We start from the raw sequence: 22106 nt of genomic DNA, 5'->3' as shown, positions 1-22106 counted from the left end.
CTTAAATTAAAGCTTATATCTCACACTTTAAGACTTACACGCGTAAGATAAAAAAATTTGATATTTTCAAAAAAATTAAGTTTAAGTCACCTAAGAAGATTACTCACAATGGAAATCAAGATTAGGAACTTTTAAAGTATGATGCATTTAAAGCATGAAGATATCAAAATATTTTTGAAAATAAGATTATATTTTAGGGATTTTATACTTTCATATAGGACAATGGGATTTATAAAAAAAATCGTCATAAATGTTTTCGTAGTCTATGATCTTACATCATATCTAAAGTACATCTCTGCTCAACTGTCCTAATGTTTATCTCGCTACAGATAAATTAATGTTATTATAAAATAAACACAGCTTTTTTGACGTCTATTATTACAGATGTGAAGTATAAAGAATTTTCCTCCACTCAATTTTTAATTTATTTTCGTCTCAATTTTACTGTATATAAACCAAAGTCTCAAAGACAATTGGTATCAGTTGAAAAATGAAACTTACATTGTTAGCAGTTTTAGCTCTTTTGGGCACTTTCATGATGACAGGAGTCGTTGCCGATTCTTGCCGAAAAGAAGGACAGAGTTGCAGTCGAAACAGACAATGCTGTAGCAATAATTGCAATCAAAGTAAGAATACTTCATTTACTGTATAACAATTCTATATCATTTCTAAATGGATTCTAATTAATACATTTAGCCCTTCATTTATTTTACAAATTTTTTAAATCAGTGATATTATTTAGATTTTTTACTCTTCTTTAATGGCACTCGTAGTTGTTAGTTTGCAGAATTCAAATATTGAGAAATGTATACTACGTTCTTTCTTATTTCATCATTTTATGTATATCAGCTTCGAGAATTAAAGTTTCTTTTTAAATTGATGTTTATCTTTAAACAAAAAAAGTTAACTGTATATTTGTTATTTACAGAAAGAGGCGTGTGCAAATAATAACTCCTACAGATGAAAATATTCAAACACTAAGATTTTAATGGTATAAAGAACGTTGCAATTTTCAAAGGAATTAATTCTACATCACCTATGAATGTTCATCTTGCAAAACCGCTAACATTTTATATTTTATTGTCTTCAAAGATGTTAAAAAATAAACTCTGTATTGGATTTTTTTTCTTAAATGCTGTAATCTTATTACAAAAAAATAAATATTTTATTCTAGCATTAATGCTTATATTTAATTTTACAAAATATTAATTATCTTGTATATGATCAATAAATTTAAATATTTGCTTTACTATGTTTTTCATTTCAATTTTAAAGCATTTTAACATATTACCCTCATAACAAAAGGATATCCATATCAATGGTCGATATCCTAAAATGGTCCCCAAGATATCTTGGGATATCCATAGGACATCCAAACCGCCGGTCTGTGGGACATCAACAGGACATCCATAGGATATCCACAGGATATCCCTAAGACATTCACAAAATATCTATTGGATATTATATCGCAGGATATCAATGTGATATCCTGAGGATATCCATGGGATATCCTCAGGATGTCCGTGGGATATTCTTGGGATATTCACTGGATATTTAATATCTCAACATATATTTTTAAAGGTTAAAATTGTTAAGCTAATATAATGAATAAAAATATAATAAAAACAAAAATCTTATGAGCTTCTAATTTATTTTAAATGAAGATTTGAAACGCATTTTTCAAAGTTTTTAAATATACTCATGCACTTAATGTATAATAATTAATATTAATAGTTATTCGTTATTTGCGGGGAAGAATTTATATTGTTGAAAGGCAATTTATTTTCTGACAATATTAAGCATATGAATAAAGGAATAAATCACGAATGAGAAAAAAATTAGTTAATAATTTTTCAAATTAAACAACTTTCTCGAAAAACAAGTTGCATTTTAGTTTATTTATATAAAATTTAATTCACAGAATATTCTCACTCGTAGTCTCATAATGACTTTAAAAACAGTATCCTGAGAATATCTTCTTGACATCCAGAAGATATACTGAGAATATCTTGAAAATATCTGTGGGATATCCTGACGATATCTATGGGATATCCTGATGATATGTGTGGGATATCTGGAGGACACTTATGAAAGTCTATAGAGATATCCAGAAGATATCTTGTGGATATCCTCAGATATCCATGGAATATCCAAACCGCCGATTTTTTAGATATCCTTAAGAGATCCTTTTGCACGGAGAGAAATAGATGGTACGGGGTACTATCTAGATAGTACCAGGTACCATATTTGATCTTACATATACGGACAGCAATCTAGATTCTATCAGTTACTATCCAGATTGTACGGGGTAACATCATGATAGTAGTGGGTAACATAACCATACTTTTTGTAACATCTTTGATAGTACCGAGTAGCATAACGATAGTACCGGATAACATCTACTTTTTACCATCTTAAGATCATAAATTCTTACCATCTATTTCTCTCCGTGTGATATCCATAGGACATCCCTAGGATATCTGCGGGATATTATCAATATATCCCAAGATATCTTGTGTTATTAGGGTACGTTTATTTTAAAATTCAAAATATATTCTTTAACTAGCAATAAATAAGAAAACTTAAAATATTTTAAAATTAAATTACTTTTGTACTTATAATTAAGTCTTAATAATTTTTCCAATTTTCAAAATAAATAAATTCCGTCTTAGCTTTCAAATAAAAATAAATGAAATATCTTTAAGGCGCAGAAAAGGGGTTGAAAATGAAAAATAAGGGTTAATTTTGAAAAAAAGAACATAAAATGTTTTTTGAAAAAACTTTTCAGTCATTGAAAAGTACATAAAAACCGAAAAAGCCCTGATGATAAATGAAAATCCATAAATTTTTGTAGAAGGTATAAAAATAATAATTCTAAAACAATTTTTCAATTTCCTAAGTAAAAAAAATTATGTATACCATTTTGGAAACAATATTTGCTAAAATATTATGACTATAATTAAAGCTATATAGAATATGATAATGGTTAACAGTGCTAATATTTATTCGTTGTCAAATATTAGAGTTCGTTATTATAAAGATTGCATCGAGACACATTGCACTTTTATTTTTTTTAAATTAATATTTATTAAATAATTTGTTTTGTAAATGAGGAAAACGGCTTTTCCTTATTCTAGTAAACATTTTAATTGTTACTCAGTTTTACGCTATATAAACCATGGAAGTGATGTTTATTGTTATCAGTTGAAAAATGAAACTTACATTATTGTTGGTACTTTTTGCTCTTTTGAGTACTTTGATGATGACAGGAGTCATTGCTGAAACTTGCCGAAAGGAAGGGCAAAGCTGCAAAAAACATAGACAATGCTGCAGCAACAGTTGCGATATGAGTAAGAAATTTTTCTACTTTGTATTCAGTCTGAATTATTTTAAAAAATTAATTATCAAGATTTACAAGATTCAAAATTTTTAAAAATGTATTTTACATATTCATGAATTTGAAAAAAACAGCTGCGAGACTTAAAAATATTTAAAACTATATCTATTTTGATTTTTACTTACCAGAAAAGACGGTTTTTTTAGAGTATTTCAAATTAAGAAATGTGTAGCGTATGCAAATCAATTACAACCTAATTCTCCATTTATTAATATAGGTATTATAATTTATTAATAATGTCTTCTTTTTTACATTAATAGAAAGAAGCGTGTGCAAGTAAATAGCATCAGGAGATGAAAATTAATAAACTCTACATATAAGCTATGAATGAGTATCATCAAAATCTGCGTAAATTTGATTTTTAGTACCTCACAACATATTAAAAATAAAATTTCTTTTGAGAATTTTTTATTTAATATAATAATAAACTATGTTCTCCTAAAAATAAATATTTCCAGAATCAATTATCTAGTATGTATTATTTCATTTTCATTAACCTCGTGGTGGATCCTAAACAGTTAATCCTTTATTATCTGTTTTACTGTCGCATTTAACTGTAGTAGGTATAAATTGATTGTAATTGTTTATAACAATTGTACAATAATATAAATAAACTAACAAAATAGTCAGCATAAAAGTTTTTTTTTTAGTATTTTGCACGTACAATTAAATGGTATTAGTTGCATTTTTAAAAATGTACAATTTCATCGTATGTTTATAAAAGATTTGCATTGATAAGTTTAAAATTATACAACACTTTGATAAGAGTTTAAAATAATATCTTAAAAATACCTTGTATGAAAACAGTGAATGACACATTTTTATAATAATAATTGAAAATGTAAGAATAAAAAAAATATTTTCTTACTACAATGGTATTCCTGAAAAAAATTGTTAAATATAAATTTTAGCCCATTTACATAGTTTTATAGAAAAAAAGGTATTTTTCTAAACAAATGTAAATGAACATTTCTTACAATAGAACAAGAAAATAGAGTCATAGATAGATCATACAAAAATCTTATAACTAGAAATGTTGACATAAAAAAAAGTTTCCTACCTATACCTTTGTTTAAGAAAATTTTATGTTACAATCATTAAAACGAACTTAAAAGTCGAGAATACCTGACAAATATCACTCACACATACCACCTAAAGGTGTAAATAGAACTACACTAGGGATAACGTCCCTAGTAATTTTAATCACTTTTTTCAATTTCCAAAAAGAATTACATAGTGCAGAACACATAACATACACAGTTTTCTTGTGTGTATCAAATTGATACAAGAATTAAGATCAACTCATGCAACGTTTTCAACGTGGTTTTCAATCAATATAAGGTCAAATTGATCCAAATATTTGGGTCATTTTCAAGAAATGATCCAGAATATGAGATCATTTTTTGATACCTGAATTGGTATCAAAGTATAACTGTCATGGCTGGCATGCTCTTATTGACAAGTTTATTAATTAATTTATTCTCTGCACTGAATATTAAGATATTAAAAATACATTTATTATGAATTTTAAGAAAGAGAGAAGCGAAAACTTATAAATTGCGAGCAATTAAATAAGAAAAAATTTATTTCGAAATAAAATGAAATACACTAACCTTTATTTATATTTATCACATAAGATTTAAGTTAAGTTCACAATCACAACACTTGAAAATTTTTAATTATTTTTATGGTTCAAATAATTATCAATAATTTATTTATTATAAATGAACAAAATTTAAGTAATGCACGCTTGATAAATATTTCTAATGCGTTGTCAATTAATGCAATTAATAATTTCCTATTACACAATATTATAATCGACATATATGACATTTGTAAACAAACAGGGTTGGGAAACAAGAGCCCAAAATATGTTCGTCCAAAGCAGAGTTGGGTAGGATTGAAATTATGTCCAACAATAATTTTCAGAAAGTGTATGCATTTTCCAAATTCTCGCTATGAGCGCTCCGTTATCACGAAAAGGTTCTCAACCTGTTTATAAAAGTATAGTTTAGTTTCACTGATAGAAACATTAAATTTAAACTAACATTAAACATTTAATTTTAACATTAAACATTAAATTTCATTAGTTAAAACATTGCAATTAAGAGGTGAACGTGAAACAGGCTATAGTTTTTGATGTTTTTGATCAAGACAACGTTCGACACTCTTATCAGAATTTCTAATTAATAGAATTTTCATTTGTCTGAAAAAGATCGCAACATTTGAATTTTTTTCATTATTTTAACAGTTCAAATTATTTTTAACAAAACTATTAAAAAATAATTATTCAGTTTTTCCCTATTTCAAAATTACATGTACCTTAAACGTGAAACAGAATCCTACCCAACTCTGCTTTGGACGAAAATATTTTGGGCTCTTGTTTCCCAACCCTGTTTGTTTTCAAATGTCATATATGTCGATTATGATATTGTGTAATAGGAAATTATTAATTGCATTAATTGACAACGCATTAGAAATATTTATCAAGCGTGCATTGCTTAAATTTTGTTCATTTATAATAAATAATTTATTGATAATTATTTGAACCATAAAAATAATTAAAAATTTTCAAGTGTTGTGATTGTGAACTTAACTTAAATCTTATGTGATAAACATAAATAAAGGTTAGTGTATTTCATTTTATTTCGAAATAAATTTTTTCTTATTTAATTGCTCGAAATTTATAACTTTTCGTTTCTCTCTTTCTTAAAATTCATAATAAATGTATTTTTAATATCTTAATATTCAGTGCAGTGAATAAATTAATTAATAAACTTGTCAATAAGAGCATGCCAGCCATGAAAGTTCTACTTTGATACCAATTTTTGGTATTCCAAAATGATACCATTAAGTTTACAGTGTAATTTAGAAATTGTATTCAATAAAAAATTTTATAAACTGTAAATACACAACTGTAGGGAATTGTGATACCTTTCCTTTTTCGATGATTAAAAAACGACTAAAACCTTCAAAAATAATAAATCTAAAATTATTTCCTTTTTATTATCGAAAAACTATTGAAATTCTTAAAGTAATGGCACCGAAAATTAGGATGAAATTTGGGATTCCATATAGTATTCTATAGAGAATGTCGAAAATTTTGAGAATTTTTAATAATAAAATTTTTTTTTTGAATAAAATGAAAAATTTAATGTGGGATATCTAATTGGATACTATATGGGATAACATGATGAAATTTTACATGGGATTGTACATAAAACCCGCAAGAGATACCACATGATTTCTTTCACCAAATTCTGTCCGAAATTTCGGTGTGCATATATTTGGGAATTTTTATGGAATTCAAAATAGGTTTTCATGTGGAATCCCATGTGGCGTTTTTCAGTAGGGACATTATTGTCAAGGGTCGGTGTCTAAGATCAAATGGCTCTTGTATGATGTCTATGATTTCATCTGATATCTAAAGTACATCTCTGCTCAACTGTCCTAATGTTTATCTCACAACAGATGAATTAATGTTATTATAAAATAAACACAGCTTTTTTGACGTCTATTATTGCAGATGCGAAGCATAAAGAATTTTCCTCCCCCCCAATTTTTAATGTATTTTCGTCTCAATTTCACTGTATATAAACCAAAGTCTCAAAGACAATTGGTATCAGTTGAAAAATGAAACTTACATTGTTAGCAGTTTTAGCTCTTTTGGGCACTTTCATGATGACAGGAGTCGTCGCCGATTCTTGCCGAAAAGAAGGACAGAGTTGCAGTCGAAATAGGCAGTGCTGTAGCAATAATTGCAATCAAAGTAAGAGCATTTTATTTACTGTATAACAATACTATATCATTTCTAAATCGATTTTAATTAATTCAATTAGCCCTTCATTTATTTTACAATTTTTTTTGAATTATAGACATCTATATTTTTGCTTTTCATTACTGCCATTCGTAGTTGTTATTTTACAAAAATTTAAAACCTGAAAAACTTATTTTCTCTTTTTTTTAATTCATTAATTTTTTTATTTTTAATTTTGGAACGCATGAATTTCAAACCACATGTCACTTAACCGAAATGCAATTATTTGAATGCCCTATTTATCGAATTGTCATTTGACTGATTTGTCATGTAAAATAATTGTCGTTTAACGAACAAGTTACTTAACCGAACTTTCAGTCAACGGAATTGTCATTTGACGGAATTATAATTAAAACGACATGTCAAATAACCAAATTTTCAATAAACAGAATTGTTTTTTAACTGACTTAACTTTACATATAAAAAAAAGATAAAATTATACTATATAAAAATACTAAATAAGTAATATATTTTCTATATTTGTAAAAATTAGTTTTTAGAAAAAAGTACATTTAAAAGTATCATACAAATATAAAATGAATATTTTTTTATTTAGACTGATATGATGACATGATTAAAGGCTAATAATAATTAATAATTCTATCAAGTTTTATAATTTGATATTTTGACAGCTCAATTAAATTACATTCATTGAATTAAAAAGAAATAAAAGAAAAAATATTTTCTGACCTACAAAATTTTCTAATGCATATGCATTAAGGTGCAAATATACAAAAATTTTCTAATTATAAAATTGCTGCTTAACGACGATTATGATAAATTTTGTCACTTTTTGATTTAAATCTAACTTATTCCTTCACTTTTTGAACTTCGCCGGTATTTAGTTAGGAAAATCGCTTTGTTTACTTTTCGTCGAAATTACTCGTGTCACACGAAATGTCCCGATATTGTCAAGTACTGCTGGAGTCATAAAGCGACCGTTTGTGATAATTCTAGGCAACTACCGCACCCTGCTCTAGTGAAAGTGTCTTTATTGTTAACATTAAAAGTTACTAAATTGCATTTCGGTTAACTGACATGTGGTGCATGTTCATGTGTTCCTTAATTTCGAGAATCAACATTCGTTCTTAAATTGATATTAATCTAGAAATAAAATAAATAAATTATTTTTTATTTACAGAAAGAGGCGTGTGCAAATAATGGCTCCTACAGATGAAAGTATTCTAACAAAAAGATTTTAATGGTATATGGATCGTTGCAAGTTTCAAATAATTTAACTCCACATCACCTATTAATGTTCATCTTCAACAGCTTATATTTTATTATTATTGCCTACAAAGATGCTAAAAAATAAACTCTGTATTGAATTTTTTTATTAAATGTTGTAATCTTATGCATTGTAATGAAAATAAAGACTTTATTCTTGCATTAATGCTTCTTGTATTATTTAATTTTACAAAATATTAATTAGCTTTTATATTATAAATAAATTTTCATATTTGCTTTAAGATACTTTTCATTTTGATTTTAAAGTATTTTAACATACCGCGATTTATTAAAGTTCATATAACTTCTCTATTGCAAATTCCCTCATGTATCCCGAAAGGTACAAAAAAATATATATTTAAAAAATTTTTTATTATAAAATAGTCAACTCGACAGTCGGTCGGTAGACAATTTACGGAAAATTCAATTAGGCATTTTACCTTGTGACGTCAGAGGCTGATGACGTCGAAGCCTGGAGGGACAACAAACGAAAAAAACAAAAAAGAACTGTCAAACAAGTAATTTTGAGGTTAAGTTTTTGAAGTTTTCAACGTTACCAACTGTAGATGGACTATAATAAAATTATTTGTTGTCCCTCCAGGCTTCCAGCTGATCGGGCAGCCATATTTGAAAATGAAATACTAGCGATCGGGCTTTAAAGCCCAAAGTACAGATTCTATAGCGGGAAATTCAAATTTAAAGAAAACAATAAATAATTAAATTGATTATTAATTGATTATTAATTAATTGATAATTAATTAATAATTAATTAATAATTAATTAATTTTCCAGTAAATACTATATTATTATTAAAAATAATATATTTAAATTAATTCTCGCTCAAAATAAAATTATTGCGATGTGAAAATAATTTTTTTGATATTTTTTTTCTTTAAAAAAAGTTTATTAACTAATAATTAAATTAATTAGTTAATTAATTTTTTTACAGTGAAAATTAGCCAAAAAAATTATTTGTAGCCCAAAAAAAATTGTAGCCCGGAGGAAATATTTTTTTTCAATTTTTCAAAGTAAAAAAAGAATCAATTACCGTAAAACGGGGTTATTTCGCTCATTGAGGGTAAATTCGCTCACTCACTTTTATGCTTTATTTCAGCTTTAAAATAAAGTTTAATACCTTTACTACCATGTAAAAATGTTAGATTTGTTAATAGAAATACTAAATTTTAGTTTAAATCAAATTTAAAGCAAAAAAATGGGTGAGCGACTTTACCCGTACTGAGCGAAATAACCCCGTTTTACGGTACTTAATTATTTAATAATTTAGGTAATTAATTTTTTGTTACAATGAATATTAGTCAAAAAAATTATTTCTAGCACAAAAAAATTGTTGCGATAAGGAAATAATTACATTCTCATCATAATGAAAAAGTATTACATTTGCCCGATTTTGACCAACCTCTAATTCATGTAAATCTCCACGTTTCAAGCCTTTCTGATGTCAAAAAAATGAGTTTTAAAAAAATGTCTGTCTGTATGTATGTATGTCTGTCTGTAGACAAAAAAAGTTTGCTCGACGATAACTCGAAGAAATTTTAATGAATCGACTTCAAATTTGGTATACACTTAAGGTAGTATTAGGGCGCACTCACACCTTTTGGCTGCCTGCAGGTTACCATGGCAACGCATGAGAGTGAGTGCGACAGAAAATTTAAAAATTTGAATATTCAAATTTTCTGTCTCACTCACACTCGTGCGTTGCCATGGTAACCTGCAGGCAGGCAGGCAGCCAAAAAAGGTGTGAGTGCGCCATTAGGCTGCAGTCCCATGGCAGCGTTTTGCGTTGCGTTTTGTCACTAGACCCTGAGTGTAAACATAGCAAACATATATCTGCATCTCTTTTACACTCATGGTCTAGTGACAAAACGCAACGCAAAACGCTGCCATGGGACTGCAGCCTTACACTTTTCAAGCAGTAAAAAACGGGGTTAGAAAAAAAAATTTTTCTCGCTTCTTAATTTATTTAAAGGAACAAATTTTTTTTTTATAACATTATATGGCATTGAAACTTTTATAATAAATAAAAAAAAATTTTTTTATTATCTCTCTTTGGTCACTAGAGGGCCTTAATCGAGTTTTTCTCGAAACGTTGTTTTTGAAACTGGCGGACAGCATAACTCGAGTTCTAATGAACCAATTTTTTTGAAAAAAATATCATTTTTTTCGTAATTAAATTCTTTAAGCATCCCCCCTAAATCCAATTATCTATTTCTTTTTGGATTTTAGCTACAATCCAAAAACTAACCAAAAAAAACCTAATTTTTGACATTTTTTTTTTAAATCGCTGCCATTTCGTTAATTTTCAATATTTTTTATCGGGGTTAGGAGGGATGCTTAATGACATGTCTCAGCTTCAAAACGGTTTTTTGTTTTTTCAGATCCGATGTCCCTGAGAGGCTGTAGCCTGTCCGCCGATTGCCCAAATTTTTTTTTTGCCTTGACTTTAAGGCCCTCTAGTGACCAAAGAGAGATAATAAAAAAATTTTATTTTATTTATTATAAAACTTTAATGCCATATAATGTTATAAAAAAAAATTTGTTCCTTTAAATAAATTAAGAAGCGAGAAAAAAATTTTTTTCTAAACCCGTTTTTTACTGCTTGAAAAGTGTAATACTACCTTAAAGTGTACCAAATTCTCGCCTGAGTTCGTTGGCCAGATGATTTCGTCAAAAATCAACAAATTTATTCAAATTTTGAGTTTTAAAAATTTTCAAAAATTCACATTTTAATAAAAAAAATTTTTTTCAATTTGTTTTCGAAAAATACGAGTAAAAATAAACACTTTTTTCCTTTGACAATTTTTAATAGCGATTAAAACAAAAAAGTTATACCTCTTTTTTTAAAAAAAGGACAAAAAAGACAAAAACGGATGAAAAATGGGTAAAATGCAGGGCAAAATTACTTTATTTTGAGAAAACATGAGCAACTATGTATTATCTCTGTTTAAACCACCTTAAATTAACACAAATAACAGTGACTTACTCATAAAATTCCGTTTTTTTTTAAGTCCAACTATTGTTTTCCATTTCCAAACATTGCAATTGTTTTCAAAAAATCCTCTATTTTAAAATAGTTTATATTGCGCTGTTTATACCACAATTTCGTATTTTTTCGATTATTTACTTTTGAATTAGTTAAAATTCATTTATTTGTAGATTTGTAAACTTGTAAACTTTTTTTTCTTTAACACTTTTCGATACTGATTAAAACAAAAAAGTTAAAAAAGTTATGTTCTATAACTTTTAAGGTAACAAAAATGTTAAATTATTTTCGATGTGTTATTTTACTCATTAATTTTTTGCGGCCCAGTTTTAACCTATTTTGCCATCTTTTCTTTTAACAACTTTCCTCTCTAGATTTAAGGGGAGGCACCACCCCCAATTTTGATCCACTTAAATTTAAATTATTTAATGAGGTTATATTTTTTTTCTTGCATCATTTGGGTCCTAAAAACATATAAGGTGGTCAAATAAAGAAAATTTTAATTTTTGACCATTTTAGAATTTTTATTTTTTGAAAAAATTAATATTTTTGAAAATCCATGCGAGAGATTCTGACAAATCATTAAAAAAGTGTGAAAAAAATTTGACGATGAAAAATACTTAAAATTGTGAATGAAGATACATATCACAGCCCCACAAAAAAAAAGTGTTGTGCGCGGCAGACCAGACTAGTCATTTTATATGTATTTTGACACGCTGAACACGAATCCGAAGTCCGTTTTGCTCCATCACGTCAGGATTTTTTTCTAACCTCTAAAAACCTGACGGATTTTGAGAGGTAAGCTATTTTTTTTAAAAATTGATGGATTTACTTCCAACTTGGTATCTAGGGGTTTTTTGGGTCGCTGATGACGAATTTTAAGTTCGATTTTCAAAATTCAAAATGGCGCCTCCAATATGGCGGACGAATTTTGTAAAAATTGATGGATTTACTTCAAACTTGGTATCTAGGGATTTTTAGGGTCGCTGATTACGAATCTAAAGTTAGATTTTCAAAATTTAAAATGGCGGCTCCAATATGGCCAATATAGCCCCAATTGCAATAGCGCATTCCACGGAAATGAAAGAAAACTATGAATATGTGAAACTAGTTTTGGATAAAATTAGATACCGAGAACACAACTGGCAAATTTGTGGAGATTTCAAGATTTTAAGCATACTACTTGGACAACAATCAGGTTTTACAAAAACACCATGTTTCCTGTGTTTGTGGGACAGTAGAGATCGAGCAAATCACTACATTAAAAAATAATGGCCAAAAAGGAATTCTTTCGAACCAGGTTCAAAAAATATAATAGAAAATCTCCTAATCGACCCTTCAATGGTGATAATTCTGCCCTTACACACGAAACTAGGAGCAATTAAACAGTTTGTCAAAGCCTTAGATAAAAAAGGAAACTGTTTCAAATACATGGAACAAAAGTTTCCAGAAATCTCTGATGCGAAACTAAATGAAGGGGTTTTCGACGGACCACGTATTCGCAAATTGTTTAAAGATGAGCAATTTATCACCAAGATGAATAAAAAGGAGAAAGCCCCATGGCTTAGTTTCAAAGCAGTTGTCGGAAATTTTCTGGGTAATCACAAGAGTGAAAATTGGGAGCAAATAGTTAGTGATATGATTAAAAACTTTGGTAAGTTAGGATGCTTAATGAGCATAAAGTTGCATTACTTAGACTCGCATCGGGATCAATTCCCTGAAAATTTGGGAGATTACAGTGAAGAACAAGGAGAACGATTCCATCAAGATCTTAAAGAATTTGAGCGTCGTTATCAATGAAGATGGGATGTAAATATGATGGCCGACTACTGTTGGATGCTGAAAAAGGATATTGTACCCTGGAGGCACCAATTTGAAAAGAAAACCATTACACAGATCCTTTGAGGACAAAAGAGTGCGCTACCATAAAAAGATGTGAATACCTTACTTATGTATATAAGAATTTTCATTTCTAGTTTTGAAAATCTAACTTTAGATTCGTAATCAGCGACCCAAAAAACCCCTAGATACCATGTTTGAAGTAAATCCATCAATTTTTACAAAATTCGTCCGCCATATTGGAGCCGCCATTTTGAATTTTGAAAATCTAACTTTAGATTCGTAATCAGCGACCCAAAAAATCCCTAGATACCAAGTTTGAAGTAAATCCATCAATTTTTAAAAAAAATAGCCTACCTCTCAAAATCCGACAGGTTTTTGGAGGTTAGAAAAAATCCTGACGTGATGGAGCAAAACGGACTTCGGATTCGTGTTCAGAGCGTCAAAATAGATAGGAAATTACTAGTCTGGTCTGCCGCGCACGACACTTTTTTTTTTGTGGGGCTGTGTATTTAATAGGAGAGTGCAATGATGTTTTAACTTATATTTTTCGCTCTTTTTTTGAAAAAATTAAAATTTTTGAAAATCCATGCGAGAGACTCTTAAGAATCATTAAAAAAAGCGTGGAAAAAAAATGGGCGATGAAAAGTAGTAAAAATTGTAAAAAAAGATAGATATTTAAAATATTAATTTTTTTAAGACTTTAATTTCTAAAATGGTCATAAATTAAAATTTCATTTTCTGGACCATCCTGTATGTTTTTAAGACCCAAATGATGCAAGAAAAAAAATAGAACCTCGTTTAATAATGTAAATTAAAGTGGGTCAAAATTAGAGGTGATGCCTCCCCGTAAAGTTTTTGAAGCGGCATTCATAAAACATTTTTTCCACTATAACGAAAGCATTGTGAAGTGAAACAAAAATAATAAGTGTAGCAGGCAAAATTATAAAGAATTATAAATTAACTAAGTATAAACATTGCTATTTTTTTAAGAGAAGTTTCATTTTTCAACAATCTTTTTAACAAATTTAAATAAATCTTTCTACTCCTTGGTTTTTTAGGTCGCTCATTACGATTCTGAAGTCAGTTTTTAAAAATTCAAAATGGCGTATTGAAACATTTTTGACGCGATATTTTTAGCATTTAAAGGTATTCTGAAGGGATAAAATTTGAAAAAATTATAAAAACTGAACAAAAATTCTAAACAAAAACTTTTCTTTAATGCTTGTAAATTGTTTATTTAAAAATTTTCGGTTTTTTTGTACACTATTTGATAGAGCCTCAAATAATCCTGTAAAAATTTCGTTAATGGGTTAATGCATGCCTCCTTTTCCTATTGTATGTTTTTTATTTTCGAGCGTGAAACGCGAGTGCCGTGATGAGAATGTTATCCTTAAAGTCAAAGTGCTTTAAGAAAATGAAATTTAATTTTTAAAAACCAAAAATTTCACTTATATAAATTGTACAAAAAAATTTTTATGAATAAAAACATGAGGGCAAAACCTCATATAATAAATTTGTTGCTTTAAAAATGAATTTAATTTAAAGTTATTTTTTTTAATGTTTTTAAAATTTCAATTAATTTTTTCTTTTACTCAATTGAAATTTGCTCGAAGCGGAATATCTTATTTTAGTAAATAATTTGGTTTGTCGATTTTCGTTAATTACAAAGACCTGGCCAATCCACGGCGCAATATTAAGGAACTAAGTTTGAACAGCTGCAGTGCCGCCATTCTCTTTTTTTTGCTCGATAAAAAATTTATTCTAATACCTTTAAACCTTACCTATTTGTATAATTTAATTTAACGCATTTTAATAAAGACTATGAGTTGTTTCTAATAAATTTTTCAAAACAAGTCGATTATATGAAGCTCCCCTTTTAAAATACCCACACAGCACATTATATTTCCTAAATATTTCTGAAATATTTCATTGAAATTTTGAAATATTCCAATGCGAAGTCCTTGAAATATTACTGAAATTAGGGAAATGTCCGCCTATAAGAAATATTGCCGTGTAATTTTGCTGAAATATTTCATTAAAATATTGTAGAAAATTTCCAACTTAAATGATGCGCACTGGTCGATCTCAGTTTCTATGGCCTGTACAGCTGCGCAGTAGTTTTTAATTTTCCAGTATCCTAAGGTGTTGAACATGTTAGAAAATAACGATTGATTTCATATTTTAAAAAAGTTTCTAACTTTCTTTGAAACGTTTCCTGAATATTGCAGAGACATTCATATGTAATATTGCAGGAGTAATAAAGTGTAATATTTCAGCAAAATTGCACGGCAATATTTCTTATAGGCGGACATTTTCCTGTTTTCCTCAACATTTCATGAACCTTACATTGAAATATTTCAAATCTTTCAATGAAATATTCATGAAATGTTTAGGAAATATAATGTGCTGTGTGGGTAACTACTTTTGTACTTATTTTAACTCTGTGTAACTAATTATTTACTCTTTTTAATAAAATTAATAAAAATAATTTCTTTCTTTTCGACATTTTACTTCAAAATTAATTAAATCAACTACAAAGTCTGAAAAAACTACAAAATACAATTAATTTTTTAATTAATTTTCACGTTTATTTAACACTAAATTATTATTAAAAAAGAATAAAAGTCGTTGAAAAAAATTATTTTCGAAATAGTTTCGATAAGGAAATAATTTTTTGACAATTTTTCTCTGTAAAAAAAATTAATAACTCAATAAATCAATAATTAGTTAATTAAATATTTTTTTACAGAGAAAAATTGTAAAAAAAATTATTTCCTTATCGCAACAATTTTTTTGTGCTAGAAATAATTTTTTTGACTAATATTCACTGTAACAAAAAATTAATTACCTAAATTATTAAATAATTAAGTGGGGGAATAGTGTCAGGGTTGGACACTTGTCAGGGTTGGACACTTGGCTTTTTTTAAATAAGAACACTTGCGCCACCTGTGTGCGTACGTGACGAATCTTCTAGTAGTGTAACCTAACTTTTTGTGGCATTACATTTTCGGAGAATCAAAAGTAGCGTCTCCTGTGACTTCGGTGCAATCGAAGAGACAAAAAAAGTTTTGTTTGACTTGTGAATAAACCTAAAAAATGTGTAAAAAAAGCAAGAATTCGGCAAGGTAAGCTTATTGAATGTATTGTGGGGTACATAATTTAAGAAGAAAAAAAGTGAAAAATTGAATCGCGACACATGTCTGGTTATGGTTAGCACAATTCGAAAATGATGCTTCTAGTTAGGGTTGGACACCCATATAAATTACCAATTTGACACAATTTATAAATAAATTTTATTTTATTGATATTTCAGTGCAAAATTGTGCCAAAGATATTAGAAAAATAATACTTAAATTGTATAAATTTTGTTCATCATTTCATTGAGTTATTTGGAACAATAAAGCGTTATTTTTTGTAATTTGAGTTCATTCCTATTTTAAACCCATAAACCTTTAGAATTTGTAAACAATAAGTAAAGACAAAAATGAAAAAATAAGAATAAAAAACATTACAAATGTTATTTTACGTTTTTACCAATAATGCGTTTCGATTTTCAAAAAGTGTCCAATCCAGACTGAAAAGTCCAACCCTGACTAGATTTTTTTTTAAATGTTTATAACTTTTTTAATTTTGGACCAATCAATTTACGGTCCACAGCAAAAGTGTTCCTCTTTTGTAGATCTTTCCACCCATATACCACAATTGACTGAATTTATCTAAACAAAATATTTATAAACAAAAAACCAAAACTGTGTCCAACCCTGACACTATTCCCCTAATTAATTTTTTTTTTACTTTGAAAAATTGAAAAAAAACATTTCCTCCGGGCTACAATTTTTTTTGGGCTACAAATAATTTTTTTGGCTAATTTTCACTGTAAAAAAAATTAATTAACTAATTAATTTAATTATTAGTTAATAAACTTTTTTTAAAGAAAAAAATTACCACAAAAATTATTTTCTCATCGCAACAATTTTATTTTGAGCTAGAATTAATTTAAATATATTATTTTTAATAATAATATAGTATTTACTGGAAAATTAATTAATTATTAATTAATTATCAATTAATTAATAAATAATCAATTAATAATCAATTTAATTATTTATTGTTTTCTTTTTTTTTTTTTTTTTGCTTAGGGACTATTGGGAAAATCTGTATACAGATACCTTGGCTTCCGCATGCCAAGGTTATGTGGGGTTGGTAAAAAAAAGGAGAACAATAAACAAAATAAGCTGGCGAACTACTACCAGCCCCGACCCACTAAAACCCGTCAACCTTTCTTGGGAGCCCTTTGATCCACCCTCGGTACTGTCGTGAAGACTTTTGCCTTCGAGGGTGGCGCTCCAACTCTGTCGCAAAGCGACTTCGTCCATTCCTGCGGACATCCTGCGTTATCAATTTTAAAATGAAAAACTAAAATCTATGTCAAGCGGAATCAACAGCACACCAGAAAAGAAAACAATAAAAAGTCAAGAAATAAAATAAAAAGTAAATTAAACAATGTCAAAAATAAAATTGTAAAAAGACAGATGAACAAACAAAATATAACATAAAAGTGTAAAAAGACTAAAATAAATAAATAAATAAACAGAAAATTGTAAAAAGACAATAAAAGACAAAATAAATAAATAAACAGAAAATTGTAAAAAGACAATAAAAGGACAAAATAAATAATAAAATGAACAAATAAATAAATAAAAACTGTACACTGTCAATTTCGCCTATCTGCGGCCATCGAGATCCTTTCTCATCATAACAGAGATGATAAAGGTCTCGATGAGCCGCCAGTTTTCCTGGGACTGGATCATCAGCGCTACCATGCTCTCCGGTGTAACTGTAGTGTTTACACCGGTGAACATGGCCTGCCTCTCCAAGTCCCATTGACTGCAGGCAAAGAGGGTGTGCTCTGCGTTGTCCACAGGGAACTGGCAGTAAGCGCACGCCTCACTCTCTTTCTTCTTAAAACGCTGCAGGTACGAATTGAAACATCCGTGACCTGTCAGCGCTTGTGTCAAATAGTAGGAGACTTCTCCATGGCTCCTACTTAACCAAGTGGCGAGTGTCGGTATAAGGCGATAAGTCCATCGACCTTTTACCTCCCCGTCCCATCTTTGTTGCCATTTTTCGACGAGCCTGTGCCTCGCTTCGAAGCGGACGCGGTCCTTGCTGGGTCGATCTTCCTCTTCAGATGAATTCGCCTCTTTGAGAAGGAGGATAATTTCCTCCCTCTCAAGCGCCAAAAGATCTGCTGGCGGGACACTTGCAAGGACCTGCACAGCGCTCGTAGATACTGTCCGATAAGCAGAGGCAATACGTGAAGTAATGCATCTCTGCGCGGACAGCATCTTTTTACAGATGGTTGAACATCTGTTTGTTCTCAGGGAGGGGGCCCACGCTGGCGCTGCGTAAAGCAGCTTAGCGTGGGCGACACTCGCCACCAGTCTCCTTTTCTTCTCACGGGGGCCTCCAACATTTGGCATCACCCGTGCTAAATTAGCCGCACATTCGATCGTCTTGTTTGACGCCGTAGCCATGTGGTGATGGAAGTTTAACCTTCCATCCAATTCCACACCAAGGTACCTCCACTTGACCTCGAATTCGTCTATCACGATTCGTGGGGATTTATAACCACGTCTGTCTGTGACCAGCAATGCTTCGGTCTTTTCCAGGGCCATTTGAAGACCTCTGGTTTCCAGCCAGCATTTTGCTAGCCGCAGACATTCGTTCACCAATGTCCCCAGAGCTTCCGCCGAGTCGGCAGTGCACACGATCAACGCGTCGTCTGCAAAGCCGACGATCACCGCACCTTCGGGCAGGTCCATTCTCAGGAAGTCATCGTAAGATACATTCCATACAAATGGTCCTACCCTCGAGCCTTGAGGGGCCCCACGCTGCATCTCTTCCTTGAGGATGCAGGTGTCTCCCTCGTAAATAACCCACCTGTCGCTTAGATAATTATCCATTATCCGCAACAGGTAGGGCGGTATACCCTTCTGTATCATCGACTCGATGCGATCTTCCCATCTCGCGGAATTGAACGCGTTCCGTATGTCGATTGCTACCAACGCGCAGAAGCTCTTCTTTTTATCTGGACCCAATTTGTTTTTCCCTTCTCTGGCGAGGTCCACAACTGCCTTTATGGCATCAACTGTGGACCGACCTTTGCGGAATCCAAATTGGTTATCGGATAGACTATTCTCTCCGGTCAAGTGAGATTGCATTCTCTGCAGAACCATGTCCTCTAGAAGTTTGCCCATCGTATCCAACAGGCATATAGGCCTGTAGGATGAGACCTTATCTAGAGGTTTGTCTCTCTTTCTTAGGAGGACCAGCCTTTGCCTCTTCCAGTCTGGAAAGAACTCTCCTCTCTCTAGGCAGCGATTGAAGATGTCCAGCAAAATCTGGGGGGAAGCAACAATCACCTCTTTTAGGATCTTGTTGCTTATCCCATCGATTCCAGGCGCCTTGCCTGTCTTCAATCTTCTACCTGCTGCTTCCAATTCTTCAAGAGTAAAGAGTTCTTCCTCTGTGACTATGCAAGAACTCCAGTCCTTCCTAAGCCATGGCTCTGCAGGAGGAAACAGGGCTTTTATTACCTTTCTGACCCAATCGGGATTGTCCAGGCCGGGGGTCTTTTGCCTCGTTACTAATTTCTTAGTAACGATTTTAAAAGCCAGACCCCATGGGTCCTTCTCGACGTCCTCGATTAGGTCCTTCCAGCTACGGCGTCGCGACGCGCGGATCTCTTTGCTGAGGTTCTTTTTGGCCTCCTTGTATGCTTCCTTGAGCAAGGGATCTCCCTTAGATCGGGTATATGTCCTTCTTGCTCTGAAACATGTTATTGTTTTCTTTAAATTTGAATTTCCCGCTATAGAATCTGTTCTTTGGGCTTTAAAGCCCGATTGTCTTTTATTCCGTAAGGGCACACTCACACCTCTGGCTGCCTGTGTAGGCAGCCAGTGTGAGCCAATCAGAGAGTCAGTAGATTTAAATTTGAATTTTCTGTCTCTCTTACTCTTGTACGTTTTCTGCGTGGTGGGAGGCTGCCTGTGCAGGCAGCCGGAGGTGTGCAAGCGCCTTCAATTGTCTATCGACTAGTCCGCTTTAAACGATAACGTTTATGAAGGTCGAAAACGGGCGAACTGACTGTATTGCCAAATTTGAACCTAGAATAAGAATCCAAAAATTTTTCATCAATGTATCGTCGATAATCCACAAATGTTTTGTTTTTTAATTTCATTTTATAGCATCACATACTTCTTGCACAATTTCAATATTATTCTTCCTTGAATAAATAAAAAGAATTATTATTTTTTGGAAATTCATTAAATTTTTTTTTTTTTTTTCATTTCAATACATTCACTCATTTTTATTTCACGAAATTAAAGTAATTGATAATTAAGCTATCAAAAGCAAATTTTCTCGCAAAACTAATGTTGTCCTATTTTTACATTTATACTGTTTCGTTGTAAAAGTCTAAGCTTTTAAATACAATAACACAAAAATTTGTTAAGGGAGGGAAAGGAGTTAAAAATGAAAAATAAGGGTTAAATTTGAAAAAAGAGTTAATTGCTTTTCGAAAAAAACTTTTTAGCCCTTGAACATGAAAAACCGAATAAAAAGCCCTGATGATAAATGAAAATCCATAAAGTTTAGTAGAAGTTAAAAACATAATAATTCTAAATCAATTTTTCAATTTCCAAAGTAAAAAAAAATATGTTTTCCATTTTGGAAACAATATTTGCTAAAATATTATGACTATAATTAAAGCTGCTTATATGTAGAATATGATAATGGTTAACAGTGTTAATATTTATTCGTTGTCAAATATTAGAGTTCGTTATTATAAAGATTGCATCGAGACACATTGCACTTTTATTTTTTTTAAATTAATATTTATTAAATAATTTGTTTTGTAAATGAGGAAAACGGCTTTTCCTTATTCTAGTAAACATTTTAATTGTTACTCAGTTTTACGCTATATAAACCATGGAAGTGATGTTTATTGTTATCAGTTGAAAAATGAAACTTACATTATTGTTGGTACTTTTTGCTCTTTTGAGTACTTTGATGATGACAGGAGTCATTGCTGAAACTTGCCGAAAGGAAGGGCAAAGCTGCAAAAAACATAGACAATGCTGCAGCAACAGTTGCGATATGAGTAAGAAATTTTTCTACTTTGTATTCAGTCTGAATTATTTTAAAAAATTAATTATCAAGATTTACAAGATTCAAAATTTTTAAAAATGTATTTTACATATTCATGAATTTGAAAAAAACAGCTGCGAGACTTAAAAATATTTAAAACTACATCTATTTTAATTTTTACTTACCAGAAAAGACGGTTTTTTTAGAGTATTTCAAATTAAGAAATGTGTAGCGTATGCAAATCAATTACAACCTAATTCTCCATTTATTAATATAGGTATTATAATTTATTAATAATGTCTTCTTTTTTACATTAATAGAAAGAAGCGTGTGCAAGTAAATAGCATCAGGAGATGAAAATTAATAAACTCTACATATAAGCTATGAATGAGTATCATCAAAATCTGCGTAAATTTGATTTTTAGTACCTCACAACATATTAAAAATAAAATTTCTTTTGAGAATTTTTTATTTAATATAATAATAAACTATGTTCTCCTAAAAATAAATATTTCCAGAATCAATTATCTAGTATGTATTATTTCATTTTCATTAACCTCGTGGTGGATCCTAAACAGTTAATCCTTTATTATCTGTTTTACTGTCGCATTTAACTGTAGTAGGTATAAATTGATTGTAATTGCTTATAACAATTGTACAATAATATAAAT

General features: G+C 30.0%; 4 long non-coding RNA genes across 4 annotated transcripts; all 4 read left to right on the top strand.

The window, feature by feature from the left end:
* Positions 1 to 299: 299 nt before the first annotated feature.
* LOC127287290 (uncharacterized) lies at positions 300 to 1249 on the top strand. Its single transcript, XR_007843858.1, has 2 exons — positions 300 to 626; positions 929 to 1249. It is a non-coding gene; the product is annotated as an uncharacterized LOC127287290 (long non-coding RNA).
* A 1820-nt stretch (positions 1250 to 3069) lies between these two features.
* LOC127287286 (uncharacterized) lies at positions 3070 to 3861 on the top strand. Its single transcript, XR_007843854.1, has 2 exons — positions 3070 to 3350; positions 3658 to 3861. It is a non-coding gene; the product is annotated as an uncharacterized LOC127287286 (long non-coding RNA).
* Positions 3862 to 7022: 3161 nt separating this feature from the next.
* On the top strand, positions 7023 to 8607 carry LOC127287294 (uncharacterized). Its single transcript, XR_007843861.1, has 2 exons — positions 7023 to 7166; positions 8356 to 8607. It is a non-coding gene; the product is annotated as an uncharacterized LOC127287294 (long non-coding RNA).
* A 12553-nt stretch (positions 8608 to 21160) lies between these two features.
* LOC127287287 (uncharacterized) lies at positions 21161 to 21959 on the top strand. Its single transcript, XR_007843855.1, has 2 exons — positions 21161 to 21448; positions 21756 to 21959. It is a non-coding gene; the product is annotated as an uncharacterized LOC127287287 (long non-coding RNA).
* The last annotated feature ends 147 nt before the right edge of the window (positions 21960 to 22106 follow it).

This window comes from Leptopilina boulardi, unplaced genomic scaffold (genome assembly GCF_019393585.1).
Source record: "Leptopilina boulardi isolate dan_hultmark-lab unplaced genomic scaffold, ZJU_Lbou_2.1 LbouV2_368, whole genome shotgun sequence".
In the NCBI taxonomy this organism is placed as follows: domain Eukaryota; kingdom Metazoa; phylum Arthropoda; class Insecta; order Hymenoptera; family Figitidae; genus Leptopilina; species Leptopilina boulardi.
Note: the sequence above shows the minus strand (reverse complement) of the source record. Positions and strands in the feature narration are given on the sequence as shown.